This window comes from Ovis canadensis, chromosome 16, assembly GCF_042477335.2.
Source record: "Ovis canadensis isolate MfBH-ARS-UI-01 breed Bighorn chromosome 16, ARS-UI_OviCan_v2, whole genome shotgun sequence".
In the NCBI taxonomy this organism is placed as follows: Eukaryota; Metazoa; Chordata; class Mammalia; order Artiodactyla; family Bovidae; genus Ovis; species Ovis canadensis.
In genome coordinates this window covers 39,296,966-39,314,375 of record NC_091260.1, presented here as the reverse complement: position 1 = coordinate 39,314,375, position 17,410 = coordinate 39,296,966, and the positions used below count along the sequence as shown (strand labels likewise).

General features: G+C 38.8%; 1 protein-coding gene across 1 annotated transcript in view; it reads left to right on the top strand.

The window, feature by feature from the left end:
• Positions 1–17,410, top strand: part of ITGA1 (integrin subunit alpha 1) — a 165,845-nt gene that overhangs the window by 15,096 nt on the left and 133,339 nt on the right. The gene's annotated exons all lie outside the window — the stretch shown is intronic.

The window sequence follows — 17,410 nt, the reverse complement described above, 5'->3', positions numbered from 1 at the left end:
TGGACTATAGCCCACCAGGCTCCTCTGTCCATGGGGATTCTCCAGGCCAGAATACTGGAGTGGGTTGCCCTGCCCCCCTCCAGGGATCCTCCCAACCCAGGGATCAAACCCAGGTCTCCCACATTGCAGGCGGATTCTTTACTGTCTGAGCCACCAGGGAAGCCCATCACTTCATTAGTAAATGGCAGTTGATTTGTACTCCAGCTGTTTACTATAATTAGGGACTTTATGCAAATACCTGAGAGTTTAAAATATTTTCCATTTTTTTTGTGTGCAATTTAAGAATTAAGGAGGGGGCCTTGAAATATAATCACATCTTAACATTTTTCACATCTCAACTTAGTAAAATAATAGGAAAGGCCTACGAACAAAGAGTGATAAGTCAGTCTGTAACTCTGAGGTCAGTGGTGCCTGCTTCAAATAAGGATACCAAGTTAAATTTGCTTGTCGTTTCTGTCTTCTGAGCCTTTCTGCTGGTGTGCCAAGTTTGTATATTGTTTATAAAAAACTTCCTAACTAATCTGACCTTTTTATATGTAGTTAGCGGTGGTTGTTGTTTAGTCTCTAAGTGGTGTCCAACTCTTGTGACCCCATAGACTGTAGCCCACCAGGTTCCTCTGTCCATGGGATTTCCAAGGGAAAAATACTAGAGTAGGTTGTGTTTTCCTTTTCCAGGAGATCATCTCAATCCAGGGATCAAACTCAGGTCTCCTGCGTTGGCAGGTGGATTCTTTACCACTGAGCCACCAGAGAAGCCTGTAGTTAGGGATAGACACCTCTATATACTTTAAAAGGACATTTTAAAATATCTACTTCCTAATCAAAGTGATTTAAATTGTCATTTCATTATAATTTTATGGATATTTATGTTACTGATAATTTGGTAGGAGTGTAAATATGAAGTCACTAAGATTCTTAATATTAGAACCTTATTGATAATGCATTGTTTTTTCAGTCAGAAATTGGAGATTTGGGGCCTCTTGCTCATTATCTATCTAGTACAGGTTAGTTCTAGCTGTTAACCATGGTGATAGAAACCGGGGGAAAGAAAACCTAACAGTAAATCTAACCGATACGTTTTAGAATGTTAAATTCTCAAATTTAGCCTCATCTTAGCTTAAGTAAGTGAATGAAGTCGTTCAGTTGCTTCCTTCTCTTTCTGACCCCATGGACTATAGTCTGCCCCGCTTCTCCACCTGTGGGATTCTCCAGGCAAGAACACTGAAGTGGGTTGCCATTTCCTTTTCCACAGGATCTTCCTGACCAGGGATCTTTGCAGGCAGACTCTTTACAATGTGAGCCTCCCGGGAAGCCCAGGTGGGCTTGGGAACTCATTTTAGCTTGAAAACTGTAAAAACTCAATACCCAGACTGGACCCCAGACTAAATAACTTTGCAGTCCTAGAAATTATAGAGTATTTTTTTTTAATCATTATTAAAGCTCCCAGGTGACTTCCAATAGATAACAAGGCTGAGACCCTGGATTCAGGCTTTGCTGTTCAAAAGTGTGGTTTCCGTGAACCAGCAGCATCTTCTGAGAGCTTGTTAGAAACTAGAGTCCAGGACTCTACCTTAGACCTGTTGAATTGCTGCAGCCTATATATTAGCATCTCCAGTTGATTGCCATGTGTAATAAAAACCTATAAAACGTTTAGGCAGTGGCTTATTCTCCTTGTGCCAGTTAATCTCTGCCTAGCGTTGCCAGCCATAGAGAAAAAGATTTGAGTTTTAAGATCTTTCAGGAAAACTAACTACCAATATTCAATTATCTATAAAACTAAATGAAAGCCTGTTTCTATGTCTAATTAAAGTATCTTTAAGAATTTGTATTTTTTAAAGTTAAATGTTTTACCAATACCATTATCAAGTATATATCTTCCTAGATACATAGGTGTAAATATCAAAATAGTGATAGGAACATAATAAATTGGTTCAAATAATTATTTTTTACTGTTCTCTAAAAAACAAATGAACCATAGGTCTTTGGAAAGCATATACAGCAGTTTAATTCCAATTGCTATTCATTAATAAGGAATGACTATGGTAACAAATGAAAACACTGTCAATAACATACCTCAAATTAATACAGTGTTGTACTATAAGGTTCTGTTTATCCCCAGGTGCTTGTTGTAAACAGATTGCTACCCTTGCTAGGCTTAATAAATGAGAAATTTGCAGTTTGTTTTCTTTTGTTGCAGGTATGATACATATCAAATTATATTTTGCTATTCCTGGTCTCCTGTTTTTTTTGTTGTTGTTGTTTTTTCCTGGTCTCCTGTTTATGTTAAATATTTTGTAAATTTTCTGTCTGTATTTCACTTTCATTACTCTCGTATATTCAAGTTGAATTATTTTTCTCCCAGGTGCCACTAGAATAGCTTTGTGAGGCTAATTTTCTGTTACGTCTGCTTATTTTCAGTCACTAACTGATGACATTTTTTAAATCCCTTTAACCAGATCTCTCAGCTTCACATATTCTTTAAGAGAAGTGATTCATAATTTCTGCAATTCCTATATACTGGAACTGAAATTCTCTGTGTTGCTAAAAAAAAAAAAAAGTACACAGATGAAATGGTGTATATGATAATTCCTCTGGAGAAAAAGCTCTTCTTTGGGAAAGTATTATTTCACTTTCAAATCAGATGGTTTTCCAAGCAAATAATACTGGCTACTTGTGTTCAGTATCAAAATATGTTGAATTAGATGTTGGAAACAGGTTTCTAAGATGTTTCTTAGGGTTTGAGGAGAGAGAAATCCTTTTGCTTGTGCCTAGAGCTGAGATATGGGGTTACCACACTTAAATCGCACCACTTCTTAAAGGCAGTACATTTCATTTTATCCATTTTTTTAGTGCCTGTGTGGATCAAGTACTGAGCTGGATTTAGGAAAGAAACATAAGTCACTGTTATAAAAAGTAACTTGTAGAATGTTTAAGAGGACACACTGTTGTAAGAGGTGGCTTTTAAGAGGAACTCTACAGAGGCAGCATATTTGCTTAAAATAATAAACCTGGAAAGATCAGGAAGAGGTCGCAGGCAGGGCAAATGTGCTAATCACCTTTGACACCCCTCTCCCTACGCCATGATAAGGGGTAGGTTTGACCCTTAGAAACCACTGAAAAGTTTAAACAGGATGGCGTGCCAAACTTTGCATTTCACAAATATCGCTGACATCAAGAATGGGTTGGAGGTGGCAAGATTGGTGGCAAGATTGGAGGCAAGGGGACAGGTTAAGAGAACACTTACTAGAAAAATTTAACAGGAAAATGATAGCCTAAACAAGGCAGTACAATGAATAGAAGTCATGAGGAGATACTAAGAGATAGGATCAATGGGACGTGAAGATTGTTCAGAGTTATGGAAGGAGTCGAGTCTAGGGGTAAATCTCAGGTTTTTGTGGGTTTTTTTTTTCTTTCTTGAATGGTGGGAGAAATGATGGCATAATTCAAACACAGGAAAAACTAGGAAGAGCGGCAGTAAGTTCAGTTTGGAATCTGGTTGGAAGTGCCTATGGGACTCTTGGAATGCTTTTCTACCACATCGCTATATGCTTGCTTACTCACTCCCTTCAGGTTTTTCTGCAAATGTCCCCTTAGTGACAAAAAAGAAAAAGCAGCCTTTTTTGAAAAAATGCCTTCTCAAAGTTTCCCTTATCCTTCCTTGCCTTGAGTTTTCTCTGTAATGCTTAAATTCACTTAGTTGCTTTGCTTGTCATCTACCTAGGATATAAGCTCTAGGAGGGCAGAGATTATTGTCTGTTAGGTTCATTGCTATGAACAATGCTGAGAACAAACCCTGACATAAAGTTGATGCTCAAAAAAAAAATTAATTGACTGAGTGAGTGAGTCTCCAGAAGAACGTTTCTTAGGCGATTGTGCATACAACTCTGAAGTTCAGGATAAAGTATTTGACTGGATAGTAATACACAAGATGTCAGCATATAGGCAGACATGAAATCATGGATCAAAAAAAGAAAACTAGGAAATTTTAGTGAAACTAGAAATAAAAAAGGACCAAGCATCCAAGCATAAGGAAAGAGCAATATTTAATCTCTTTAAATGCTACCTGACTCTGTATTATAATAAACCACAGCTATTTATAGATTTCAACAATTAATATGCCAGCTCATTATTTTTCCTTTTACACATCTCTCTAGTGTACTAGAGAGATACATGTAGAATAGCTGAAGTGTTGATTTCATAGAAAGCTGAAAATTTTTAAGTTTTTAAGGAAAATTTCTAAGTTGGAGAGCAAAAGCCAAATTAATTTTATATATGTATTTTTATTGGAGTATAATTGCTTTACAATGTGTTAGTTTCTGTTGCAAAACAAACTGAATCAACTGTATGTATACATATATTCCCTCCTTCTTAGACCTCCCTCCCACCCCACCCCCCACCCTACCCATCTATGTGTGTGTGAGTCGCTCAGTCGTGCCAAACTCTTTGTGACCCCATGGACTGCAGCCCACCAGGCTCCTCTGTTCATGGGATTTTCCAGGCAAAGATACTGGAGTGGTTTGCCATGTCCTTCTCCAGGGGATCTTCCCAACCCAGGGATCGAACCTGGGTCTCCTGCACTGCAGGCAGATTCTTCACCAACTGAGCTACCAGGGAAGCCCCAGCCATCTAGCTCATCAAATTAGTCTATGAAAAGTTTGTTTTTAAAGAAGAAATGTTAGAAGGTGATGATTGAATTTATTAAGGGATTTTTTTGTTTGTTTCTGGATTCCCAGAGTACACGAATTATTAGCAAGCTCTGTTTCCTTCAGGCCTCAAGGTTGCTGCTGTAGGGCCCTTGTTGTTTAGTCACTAAATGGTGTCTGACTCTTTGCAACCCTTAGGACTGCAGCACACCAGGCTTCGCTGTCCTTCACCATCCTCTGGAGTTTGCGTATCTTTGATTTCCATTACCACTTTTCTATTCCCTGAAGAACCACAAGTGTCAGAATTGTGGCATAAATTTTGCAAAGTTTTTTATATCTGTTTTAAAAGTTGATTTTGATCAGCCTATAATTTTGTCGATACACATTTTTCAGTAAATGAGCTCCAAATTAGTGAAAAGAATTTAAAATGGGATGTAAAAAGCAATTAAAAAAATAAATTTCAGATAAAATTTTTAACGCCCTAACTAGTTTTCTTTAAATTAATGTCAGCATATTTAAACTTTGCGCTGTAATTCAGTTTATATAATTTAAGAGGTTTAGTCATTTAGAAAAGTGCTATTCAAGATTTTCTTAATGTGTTATGTGTTTTACTGATGAATATTCAATGTAGAAATTCAGTATAAAAGTGTTATGGAAAAGTCAAAATGATTTCTGATGGAATTGAGATGCAAATATAATATTTTTGTGTATCAAGGATGCCTTACTTAGAAAAAATTCAAAGTCAGCAATGCATCTCATTAAGACATTGGAGAACAAAATCTCTAGTAATGGTCTAGAACAACTTGAGTTACTTAACATTATCAAGTAGCAGGTAAACTTAACTAGAAATAAAAAAGAAATTGGCTAAGTTCAGGAAGGAGATAGTTAAATTAGAAAGACTGAAAAAGTATTGGCAAAAGATATTTTGTTAAGCTGAAGTGGAAAAGATAAAATCTCATTCATCGTATTTCTTTATATGGCAAGAATTCTTCCTTTTTAGGGAATATGTGTTCTTTGTAGATTTCCCAAGTATACTATTTGACAGATAGCCCATTTATTTTGCAGTATTTAATTTATCTAAGAAACATGTTAGTATATTCTGTTGTAGTAAATATCACTGGGAATGAAACTGGAATATTGTGAATTCATTTGTTTAAATTTAGGAGAAGTGTTTCTCAAGGAAAATCCACTTTTGTGTGCAACTCTTTGGTTGCATACAAATCTGACGCTAACACTTTTACTTCTGACAGGGACTATTTTAATTCTATCACAATTGACGTCAATGTAGGAATTTTCTAGATGCCAGTTGCTTAAGATCATGACATATGATAAATTGTAGGAATTTGGATTCCCTGTCTTCTTTCAAGTTTCCTTTCCTTCACCCCTTAACATTTCCCACATTTTTTAGAATGCCTATTTTTCTATAGCATAGGAGATATAGAGGACCAAGAGCTCATTTCAATTTAGGCTGCCACATTTGGTTTGAAAACACCCAGTACTGAGGCAAGGCAGTATCTGCCGGACAGCAAATACAGGAGAACAATGTCTTTGCAGCCACATTGCCTGACTATGCACAGGGTTGGTGCCACTGTCGCAACTCCAAGAATGAACAACCTGTTAAAAGTCACCATGTGCTTATTAAAGCCCAGACCTGTGGGAAGTGCTTTAAAAGGAATTATTTAGATCTTTGAAGATAACTGGGAGAAAGGCTTTGTTATTACTGTTTTCAGATAAGAAAACTGAAGTTGTTGTTGTTCAGTTACTAAGTTGTGTCCCACTCTGCAACCCCATGGACTGCAGCACTCTAGGCCTCCCTGTCCTTCATTGTCTCCCAGAGTTTACTCAAATTTATTTCCATGGAGTCAGTGATCCCATCCAACCGTCTCATCCTCTGTTGCCCTGAAGTTAAAAGAGGTTAAATAATTTGCCCAAAATCACATAGCCAGCAGCTGTGGTAAGGTGCCCAGTAAAGCAACTCCCTAAAAAAAATACAAGAATGGTAGTTCATTCCTCAGTTTTCTGTTTGGAGTAGGTCAAATGTATCTAGAAATAGAAGAAAATAATAGCACTAAATTTTATAATTGGTCAAAGTTTGTACAATCATTTTGTATGTGTTTTATTTACCTACCACTTATTTTTCATCTCTGGTGAAAAGTCAGAACTCAATCATATGGCATTCTAATCTGGAATATAGTTGAGGATTAGAAAGTATACAGAAACTATTGCAAGTCTACATGTTAAAACCAAGCCTCACAAACTCAGCATCTGTGTATTATTTCACATTTAGTTGTAGCAAGCTTGTTTTTAAAAAGTATTAAGCATACTTTGTTAATATGTACGCATTATTCTAACATAGTAGCATCTTAAGTAGCAGAAATTATGCTACTCTTGAGTATGTAAAGATTAATTAAGAAATGTGTCAATGCCTTTAATCAGCAAATTAGATATCAAGGAGAAATGACCACAAGTGGCCAAACTGACAGGGAGGTGACTGCAGTGAGAAATGACAGCTCAGGTGGATTCTGGATTGCCATCAAAAGAAAAAAATCCAGGGCTTAGAGGCCTTCACAGGGGCCTAAGGATATTACTGTGTTATGATAACTATTGTACATATTGAGGAAAGGATTGAATTCTGTTCCATGCATTACATTCAGAAGTCAAGGAAATATAATGTCTTTCAAAATTGTTGTCCTCCAAAATCATTAAAAGATAGTCAAAAAAATCTTCATCCATCTGCCATACTTAGATCACATTTCCAGATAGCCAGAGTTTTACCATAATAGTCTTAATGAGAAAACTTAAATAATTGTTGAAAGATGAATACTTGTTAAGGAAAAAAATTCCAATAGGTTTTAGTTGTAAAATTTATTCAGAAGTAGGAAGTTCTCTGAGTTCAACTCTAAGTTCCAGAAGTTTTGTGTCTGGAATTTTTCATCAAGTTCTAGTGTAAAACATCTACTAGAATGTTTTGTTTGAAACTAGTGTGAAAAATTGCTCTGTGGATATAAAACATTTTAATCTTGTGTTCAACTGATTGATCCCATGACCATAATTAAGATTTTTTTTCTTCTTCTCCAAGTGTATTATTGATAATTGTAGAAGCCACTTTTTTTTTTTTTTTGGAGGTGGGGGTCGATGAAATAGAGAAGAGGAAGATTGAAAATACATTGCAATGCATGACTCTGAATCACTTTGAGGATCATAAAAGGTTAATCAATGCTGTATGGAAACTTTTATATCATCTGATCTACCTCATTTCATGATAGGAATGTAAACAGACAGCTGAGGCCTATAGAGGGTTGGTAACTTGCTCAAATTTCCACAGACGAGAGTTTTTCAGAGTCTACACTCCTGTTTGATCCATCCTGTTCCAATCTCTTACTCATTTTCTTGTCATCAGTGTATATTGGGAGGAAGTTGGGCTAAGTGAACAAAGAACAATATGGGATTCTAAAATGCCTTAAACCCTCCTTTATCAGAATTCTTCCTCTTGAGGCAAGACAGTTTCTCAGCAGCAGCACTGAGACTCAAACCCAGCTTTGAAGTCAGTTTGTCCGTTCTTTGTTCATCTTCTGCGAGAGAAAGACTCAGCCTCATGCCTTGATTCTTCTAAGAACCAGTTCATTTAAAAGAATGGGTTCTTCCAATTGGTTGTCAGTTCGTTCTTCTGACAGCCACTTACTAAGTATTAACACCTACTGTGTGCCAGCCCCCAAGGTCATGAGGTGAATAGAGAAGATCATAGTTCCTTTCTTTCTGGGGACAACCCAGTCTAGGATTGGGACAGACTGAAAGAAACTAGAACTTTTTGTTTGAAACCAATGAGAAAAATTGCTCTGTGGATATAAAACATTTTAATCTTGTGTTTCAACTCATTGATCCTATAAGCATAATTTAGAGGAGTGTTTTTGGTTTTGTTTTTTCCTAGCACTGCAATAGGTACAGGAATCAGAACTGTGCGGGAATCTGGGAACTCAGTGCTGTTAATTCAGCCTGTCTTCACTGAGGTGTTCTCGGAGCGTAAATTGCTAGATTCCAGAAGCTCACACTGATCTTGCATTAGTCTCTAGAGAAATGAGGCGAAGAGAACTGAAAGCATTCCTCTCAGATTTACTTGGTAAAATATTTTTCTTCTAAATAGTGGTCCTCTGTAATCTGTAAGCCCTCTAGATGTTAAATATTTACAGTAAAGAGTCAACAAACCTGAGAAGAGAAATCATGGAGCAAAAAGGTTATGCTGCCTCCTGCTCTCAAAAAGAAGCGAAAAAGGCATCAGTAGAATCAGAAACAGACAGGACCATGACTGAAAAGAACAAAAAGATTCCAGAACCTTTGTATTGTCCTTATTTTTATTATCTCCTCTTTCTCTCTCATCACTTAATAGTTAAGCCAAAAAAGAGAGCTCGTTGCTTTTTGCAGGACAGCAAGGAAGTGGACAGTGAGCGGAAGGAGCAGGACATGATGTCCTGCTCCACAGCCATTCCTGGAAAAGAGGATGTCCAGGGTAGAGTGGGTGGTGGTGACCACCTCAGGGAAGGGGAAACAGTGGGAAGCAATTGAGAGCTGACTTGGGCCTGAAGAAAGCCCTGAGGCTGGACAGCAGGAAGACCTGGGGTCTTTCCTGTCTCTGTATTCACCATTTTATCCTTGATATAAAATTCAGGAAAATAACCTTCATAAGTAATAACAACTTCTCTCTGAAGTAGTACATTTTACTAAATGGTCATCGTGGATCAGGTTGTGATGGAAGGAAATTTTCTGCAGAAAGGAGGAAAGAACAAAATGTATTTTATGAGGAGAAATGAACTCTGGGAATAGTTCTCTGACCCTTTGTGTCTTAGCGATATTCTCAGTCTGGGTGAGAGGAAATGGAACAAAGTACGGAATGTGGGGAAGTGGGAAGAGCTGAGACACAATTCATTCTCTGCCTCATTAAACGAAGTCATGTGTCTTTAAGAAATGAGTCTCTTATCACTGTAGGAAATTTCTCACTCTGGCCCTAACTCCTTGCCTAGAACTTAATAAGTGTTAGAATTTTTCCTGCCTTTCTGGGAATCATTTTCACCCTTATCTCAGACTCTCTCTGGGTCACCGTAAAATATAGTGGGGAATGGTATGAGTTCACAGGAAATGTGGAGAAAGATCTGGCCTTTTTATAATAATTTGTTGTAGATGTTAAAGCTCTTGGATTTGCATTTGATGCATGGGTTCACATATATCCTTCTAAATCAATTAGAAACTTTAATTGTCAGAATCAAGAAAGTCAGACAACCAGGTTTTATACTTGAAAGTATAAAAAGGATTTTGCTTACCAAAAATGACGACATAATTTACACACTATTTGCTATAGTTACCAAAGGTTGTATATCAGCATTTGCAAAAACACTGCCTTTCTTAATAACTGTGAATCACAGAAGAAGGCATCTATGCTGTTCTCAGAGGACTCAGCAGTGGTGGGGCAGACGTGAGAACTGGCCTATGAATCAGATCGGAATGTGCCCAGGCCCAACCAGTTGGTTGTGTGACTTGAAATCATTTCATCCTCTTGAACCTCCGTATCTTCATCAGTAGATTGAGCAAAGATGTGTGGCGCTTGATTTCCTAGCCCCCTTTGTAGATCCCTGACTTTACCTGGTGCAGTAGCAGTAATTGTTATTTTTAAAAATCGTATCTTTCCAGCAAAATAAATCTGCAGTGACTCTCAGGTTTAAAAAGAATCTATTTTGCACCATATTCCGCAAGCTGCCAAATTTGGGGTTTGGCCGACTGCTAAAGAGAGCAGCCTGCTAGAAGGAGCAAATTCCAGAGCAGAGGGTCATTTTTTAGAATGCTTTGCCAAATACTCCCATATTTTCAAAGTTGTTGGGGGCCTTAAAACTTGAGCATTAGGAGAGAAACAATTGTTTAAAACACTCGGTGGATAGGTACACAAAAATGTTGAACTTTACAAATGTTTTTGAATAGTTCACTACATTCCAATGACATGCCAAGTTGCACAGTCCTGCCACTTCCCTCCTTGTTATTTTTCCTACCCTATCTACTTTGCTTGCTGTCCCAAAGAACTAGGTAATGAGAAAACACAGGCAGGTCTTTATTTTTACTGGAATGTTTTTTCAGTTTGGCAAGTGGTTCTCAAACCAAGCAGCACAATAAAATCAACTAGGGAGTTTTTAAATCACATGATGACTGGGCCCCACCCCCAGGTAATTAAGTCAGAATATTTGAGGAAAGGAATCCAAGCATCTGTATGTTTCAGAAAAAGCTCCCCAGGTCTTTCTTACCTGCAACCAGGTTGTCTTAGCCCTTTAGTAGGCCAGCTGGCCTTAAAGTGTTCTATGACCACAGTACAAGTCAGCATCTGGCTAGAGCAAGAGATGGAGCTTAGAAGAAATTGTGAAAGTGTAGATCCCCACTACTGAAAAGACAACTTTAAAAAGTTAATGAGGGGGGTATATTTCCTTAATGCCTCATTGTGGGATTTGACTATTCCTATAGGTATAATATTTTGACTTACTATAATAAATTCACCATTAGGACTGATAGTGAATAATTTGTAAATATTAATTGATGTACATATATTGCTCGATATAGTGAAGAGGGTTACAAAAAAAAAAAAAAACTTCCTTGGAGGATGGAGCTTATAAATCTTGGGATTCAAGAATTATGTACAACAGAACAAGACAGCAAAATCATATGTTGTACAGAGAGTGAAAACTAAAATAATTGGCAACAGGAAGATAGCACAACTGTTTGGAATCACCTGAAAAAATGCTATGTGAGTCTGGGTCACCTTCTGAATGTCTTCTTTCACTCAGTCAACAGGCAGCACTGAACATTAGCTCTTAGCTAGAAAATCTTAGCTCTATCATAGATGGACTCTGTGACCTTGGGCAAATCATGTTACCTTTATAATCCTCAAATTCAGATTTATGAGCTTTAATCTGTTAAAGTGGAAAAAATGCTGAAACATTCCTCATAGAGTTGCAAAGAATAAATAACATGATTTAAGCCAAATGCCTGGAAATTGATAAGAGCTCTATTTAACTGAATTTTATTGCTCCTTCTCATTGCATCTTCTGGACATATATACCACTAGGGCACCAGATCAGCCATGGGAATACGGGGCAAAAGAAATGTCTGAAGCTTCTTCATACCATAAATCCCTACCATCTGTCAAAGATGGTGCCATCACCAGAAAAAGTAGACCCACTCTGTTCAGTTACCCTCAGCAAGAGACAGGCTAGCCAGATCATTCTCAGTCTTTATAATATTTTTATTTATATTAGGATACATAATGCATGTCTCACATCACTGCACAGATGGAGCAGAGAACTGTACTTCTGTAACTGATACAATAAGAGGAACACAGAAAAGTACTTTTCAGTGCGTGCCAGGAAGAGCAGCCCCTTCAAGGACACCACTGTGTGCACACACAGAACCATAACCACCCATCTAGGGGGTCCTTACTCTGTGTTCTGAGCCTCAAAAACTCATGCAGCCCCGCAGTGCTGAGATTGGATTTATATCAGCCATGACCCACCATTAAACTTCCAATCAAGTAAGTGAAATGCAAGTCACTCAGTTGTGTCTGACTCTTTGTGACCCCATGGACTATATAGTCCATGGAATTCTCCACTCAGTTGTGTCTGACTCTTTGTGACCCCATGGACTATATAGTCCATGGAATTCTCCAGGCCAGAATAATGGAGTGGGTAGTGTTTCCCTTCTCCAGGCGATCTTCCCAACCCAGGGATTGAAACCAGGTCTCCTGCATTGCAGGTGGATTCTTTACCAACTGAGCTATCAGGGAAGCCTAGGCAGTCAAGTAAAATTAATGTTACTTCTTAGGTTGAACGGTAAGTATTGTCTTTCCTTCCATTTAGTCACATTAATTCCTGTGGTACCTGTTAATGATTATTTGAATATCATTATTCCATTGCTCAGCTTTCTTTGGCTGACTGTTTCAGCTGAACGTAAGTCATAAACAAACCACAATTCTCTTGCTATTTCTATGTCATTTGCAAACAACAGAAAGCAACTCTGGTAATATAAGCAACAAAGAAATATTTTAAAAGATGAGGTCTCAGGTAGGAAGTCAAAGAGGAACACATAGTCAAATCCCTATAGTCAAATACAGAAATGTCTGTGTAGGACAAAGCAGTTGATGGAATTGCCACCCCCAGAAAGCCACCACAAATCCACTGAATGTAAAACTCAATCAGATATACATATGGCTGATTCATGTTGCTGTACAGTAAAAACTAATACAGCATTGTAAATCAATTATACTCCAATTTTTAGAAAACAACTCAAACAGAGCTTCTGAGAATACTCTTTATGTGCAGGAACATTAGATTAGCCACCCAGAGCTCATAGGTTCACCTTCTGTGGATGAGGAGGCAGGATGAAGTACTAGCCCATATTCCTACCCTCATCTCCTCTGTATCCTGAAATTCCACACCTTCCCCAACAAGGAAAAGTGTGTGTATGCTGGAGAACAAAAATAAAAGAAAATAGCCACTAAACATTCTAGAACAGTAGGAATAGGAGAATTAACATTTACTAAGTCCCATGCAAGGCAGCCTCTATACCGTGTTAGGGGCTCGGGCCTGCAGCCAGACTGTCATTGTTCAGACCCCAACTGAGCCACCTGCTGGAAGGAGCGGGGGTGGTGCTGAGCCTGGAACCTACGTCAGTCTGACTGTAGGGCCTGCTGTCCCAACACTGGTTCATGCACCCAGTAAGTTTTGACTCTTTCATTCTTCATCACAGCAGAGATGCTAATTAATTAGGGAAACCTTTAGGAAGCCTGCATCCCCTTCAGGCTTCATATCTTCTTAGGAAAAAATAAATTACCTAACCATAGTTATGGTACATATATATAATGGACTATTCAGTTCAGTTCAGTCGCTCAGTCATGTCCGACTCTTTGCGACCCCATGAATCGCAGCACACCAGGCCTCCCTGTCCATCACCAACTCCCGGAGTTCACTCAGACTCATGTCCATTGAGTTGGTGATGCCATTCAGCCATCTCATCCTCTGTCGTCCCCTTCTCCTCCTGCCCCCAATCCCTGCCAGCATCAGAGTCTTTTCCAATGAGTCAACTCTTCCCATGAGGTGGCCAAAGTACTGGAGTTTCAGCTTTAGCATCATTCCTTCCAAAGAAATCCCAGGGCTGATCTCCTTCAGAATGGACTGCTTGGATCTCCTTGCAGTCCAAGGGACTCTCAAGAGTCTTCTCCAACACCACAGTTCAAAAGCATCAATTCTTCGGTGCTCAGCTTTCTTCACAGTCCAACTCTCACATCCATGCATGACTACTGGAAAAACCATAGCCTTGACTAGACGGACCTTACTCAGCAAAGTAATGTCTCTGCTTTTGAATATACTATCTAGGTTGCTCATAACTTTCCTTCCAAGGGGTAAGCGTCTTTTAATTTCATGGTTGCAATCACCATCTGCAGTGATTTTGGAGCCCCAAAAAATAAAGTCTGACACTGTTTCCACTATTTCCCCGTCTATTTCCCATGAAGTGATGGGACCAGATGCCATGAGCTTAGTTTTCTGAATGTTGAGCTTTAAGCCAACTTTTTCACTCTCCTCTTTCACTTTCATCAAGAGGGTTTTTAGTTCCTCTTCACTTTCTGCCATAAGGGTGGTGTCATCTGCATATCTGAGGTTATTGATATTTCTCCCAGCAATCTTGATTCCAGCTTGTGATTCTTCCAGTCCAGCATTTCTCATGATGTACTCTGCATAGAAGTTAAATAAGCAGGGTGACAATATACAGCCTTGACGTACTCCTTTTCCTATTTGGAACCAGTCTGTTGTTCCATGTCCAGTTCTAACTGTTGCTTCCTGACCTGCATACAGATTTCTCAAGAGGCAGGTCAGGTGGTCTGGTATTCCCATCTCTTGAAGAATTTTCCACAGTTTATTGTGAGTCACACAGTCAAAGGCTTTGGCATAGTCAATAAAGCAGAAATAGATGTTTTTCTGGAACTCTTGCTTTTTCCATGATCCAGTGGATGCTGGCAATTTGATCTCTGGTTCCTCTGCCTTTTCTAAAACCAGCTTGAACATCAGGGAGTTCACAGTTCACGTATTGCTGAAACCTGGCTTGGATTACACAGCCATAAAAAGGAATGAATTTGAGTCAGTTCTAGTGAGGTAGATGAACTTAGAGCCAGTTATACAAAGTATAGTAAGTCAGAAAAAGAAAAATAAATATTGTATATTAACGCATATATATGAAATCTAGAAAAATGGTGCTGATGAACCTATTTGCAGGGCAGGAATAGACACACAGTCATTGAGAGCAGACTTGTAGACACAGTGGGGAAGGAGAGGGTGGGACAAATTGAGAGAGTAGCTTTGAAACATGCATTAGTGTATGTGAAATAGATGGCTAGTGGGAAGTTGCTAAATAGCACAGGAAGCTCAGTTTGGTGCTCTGTGACAACCTAGAGGGGTGGGATGGGGTGGGGGTGGTAGGAGGGAGGTTCAAGGGTGAGGAGATATAAGTATACTTATGGCTGATTTACAAAGTTGTATGGCAGAAACCAACACAACACTGTAAAGCAATTATCCTCCTATTAAAAATAAATTTAAAATTCTTTTTTACAAACTAGTTGAATACTTAGCACTTTTTTTTCTTTTATGTAACTACTTCCATTAAATCTTGACTTCAGTTTGCTCTTGGGCTCCTGATTTGGGGATGGATGTCTCATTCACCAGTAAGAACTTAACCAGTTCTATTGTTAGATTTTAAATGGTGGCTTATTGAAGTAGTCCAGGGATTACTAAATTTTTAGACAGGGAAATTCTGAGCAGAAGATTCAGCATTGGTCCTAAAGAACAGCACAAGTTCAGGAGAGTCAGGGAGCACCTGGCTTCTACCGTCACAATCTTCTTAAGGTCACCCGGGGCCTCTTGAGGCTCTTATCACTGCTTTTCTCCAGCTGACATTTGGCTGTGGAAGGAAATGGAAGTTAGGAGAGAGGAAGATGATGCTGTACCTCCTTACTCAAAACACACACTTGTCCTTATTTCAACAATGTTTTCCGATCCAGCTGTCAAACTTCAAGCATGAAAAAAGAGGAACTAGCAAACATAACCAGATTTCCTCTTGGACACCAAATGCTAGGGCTTACCAGGGGCAGTGGTAAGGAATCTGCCTGCCAATGCAGGACATGCAGGTTAAATCCTTGGGTCAGGAAGATCCCCCGGAAGGGGATATGATAACCCACTGTAATATTCTTGCCTGGGAAATATCATCGATAGAGGAGCCTAGAGGGCTACAGTCCATGGGGTCACAAAGAATCGGCCATGACTGAGTAATTGAGCATGCGCCAAATGCAGAGCAGAGGAGGTTACAAAAATTCTAAAGAACAAAACTCATCAGGGTTTTTACTCTCCTGAGGTTAAACCTCGATTTGGAGGTGTGCATGCGTGCATGCTCAGTTGATAAGTCCAATTCTTTTTAACCCCATGGACTGTAGCCTACTAGGCTCCCCTGTCCATGGGATTTTTCAGGCAAGAATACTGGAATGGGTTGCCATTTCCTCCTCCAGGGGATCTTCCTCACCCAGGGATTGAACCTGCATCTCCTGCATTAACAGGAGGATTCTTTACCACTGAGCTACCTGGTGAGCCAATGTGAAAATATAAAACATATAGCAAGTGCTTCTCTTCCTAACGTTGTCAGATATAGGGGCTGGGAGGAATAGCGAACATGACAGACTTATTCTAAATGACTATTCATGGCTTACCTGAAATTCAAAGTTAACTGACTGTCTAGCAACCCTTTTCTCCTTCCCTCAATCTTTCCCAGCATCAGAGTTTTTTTTCCAGTGAGTTGGCTGTTTACATCAGGTGACCAAAATACTATAAGAGGTGTCCAAATATTCGGACACGACTGGGTAACTGAACAACAACAGCTAGCAACCCCACGCCCCTACGTTCATCTCTTCAGTACCACTGGCCGTGACTGGCTTCGGTCAGAGAGATCTTTGCTGAGTGGAGATTGAAAGGAGCACGGGTGGGTGTATTCCTGTCCAGGACTGGGTTTGGCTCTAGTTTTAGAGCCTTTGTTGAAAGAATGGAGAAGGGCTGATCTCGTCTGTGTCTGAAAAACATTGACCTAAACCTTTCAATAATAGCACTGAATGTAAATAAATATCTACTTAACTATCATCTCTTCCAGATGATTCTAATATCCTAAAATAATAAGGTCATCACATTCCTCAATTCAGTCACCTGAGATTGTTACTCCAGGGAGGTACCTAATTACAAGATGTCTTTTCAGTAGTGGTAGTTATATGTTTATGATGCAATTTGATACTGTGAGGTTTTCTTACAAAATTCAATTGGTCATTACAAGTAGGCTTATAATCTTGATAAATTAAGATTAATTTAAAATGTATCACCAAAATTAAGTCACAAAAACTCGATAAAGGCAGGAACAACATACAAAAGGAAGACAGTGTTAGGTGATAGTTAAGGATAAAAGCAATGGAATTATACCTCCTGGGCTTAGTGTCTCCAAAAGGACATTTCAGTGATGACTTCCATTTCCTCACCAATAAACTAAATGTCAACCCAATAGGGTTTTTTTTTTAATTGAGATTTTTGACACTTTTTATAATTCTTGATCCAGAATAAATGCTCAAGACATTTTACCTGTTTTAGATTCTACTGAAAATTTTTATACTTGGGACTCAAAACATACCCAGGAACAATGAGCACGTTTTCACTTCTGAAAAG